The sequence below is a fragment of the Dromiciops gliroides genome, chromosome 1 (assembly GCF_019393635.1).
Source record: "Dromiciops gliroides isolate mDroGli1 chromosome 1, mDroGli1.pri, whole genome shotgun sequence".
In the NCBI taxonomy this organism is placed as follows: domain Eukaryota; kingdom Metazoa; phylum Chordata; class Mammalia; order Microbiotheria; family Microbiotheriidae; genus Dromiciops; species Dromiciops gliroides.
The window spans coordinates 392,984,735-392,986,314 of NC_057861.1; positions in this window are offsets into that span (position 1 = coordinate 392,984,735).

Sequence of the window (1,580 nt, forward strand, 5' to 3'; positions counted from 1 at the left end):
CATGGAACAGAAATACATGAGGGATGAAAGAAGGCATCTTAGGCCCTAAGAATTTAGAGATGAAGTACTTCCATTTGTTGAAATGGGATTTAGGAGGAAAAAAACCACTTAAAGACAAGGAAAGGTGATTTGTTTCCATGAAGGAGTTTTCTCTTGAGAAAAGGGATTTCAACATTAGAACCAGAAGAGACCTTGGAGGTCATCCCGTCCAATTGTTTCTATTGCCCTACGCTCTCCATCTGTGGGTCCTTTGAGGACACTGGTTCTTGATTTCTTGCATCATTGGATTAAAAAACAACCAAAAAAACCCTTTTCAGTATTTGATTTCCAAAGGTTTCTTCCTCCAGACTCCTGCCCTATCCTGGAGAGGCTGAGGGCTCTGAGCTCTGGAACCTCTCTCTTACCCTTGACCCATCCTTCCCAATGGCTGGTTCTCCTCTGGAGCAAAATTGCCTCCATTTATTATCCTCAACCAACAGCTGGTACATCTCTTCTCTGAAGGCCATGAGACTTTGAATCACAACACCGCTCCAATCATCTCCTTTCCTCTCACCCTCACATTTTGTCTCCGCCCAGACTATTCTGTGTATTGCTATCCTACAAAGTCTTCTAGCTCACAGCCATTTTACCTTCCATTCAAATCTCATGAAAAGGCCTCATAAGACTTTAGATGATTATTTTGGATGAAAATCTAAAGGAGTGTTTCTGGTACAAAGACTGGCCTCATCTATTCTTCCCTTTGGCTGCTTTGTTTCTGCAGTTCATGTTTGGACTCGCTGCTAGAGAGCCACCTGCACCCCTTCTGTGGCTTAACTAGTTACCACTGAGGGCCTATAGTTGAACACTGTGTGATGGATACAAAATCATACTTCATTCATCTCCTTATTTTTTTTAAGTGAGGCAATTGGGGTTAAGTGACTTGCCCAGGGTCACACAGTTAGTAAGTGTTAAGTGTTTGAGGCCGGATTTGAACTCAGGTACTCCTGACTCCAGGGCTGGTGCTCTATCCACTGCACCACCTAGCTGCCCCTCATTCATCTCCTTATTGATATGAAGTCACACTTCATCCATCTCTCTACTGACATGGTTGGGTCGTCAGATTCAGCCATGATTTTCATTTGATGGGAGCTACTTATAAATAAATGGCAAGATAAAGGGATGAAATTAAGAAGGAAATACTAGAACTGATACTCTTTATCTTACCTAGAGAGACTCAATTTGAGGGGTAAATAAATGCCCGACAGTTGTAAAACGAACTATTTCAAAATGCCATTAAGTATAGGGGAAACTCAAAAAAGTCACAAAGCAAGAGATATTAGTAATACAGAGGAGAATTGATTATAGTTATATAATCTGTACAGGTGGAAACAAGTGGAATTCAGGGTGTTCACCCTTCAGTAACCATGAAATTTGGTATATTTATCAGAATACATGTATTATCAATTCACTGCATGGACAAAATTCACTAAGAGTTCATCTTGTCCATATAAAATAACATGACTTTGAATAGATCACCTCATAAATCACAAAGATTAATTAAAGTCTTGAGATTTCTCATAGTTTTTTTCATTTGTCAATCA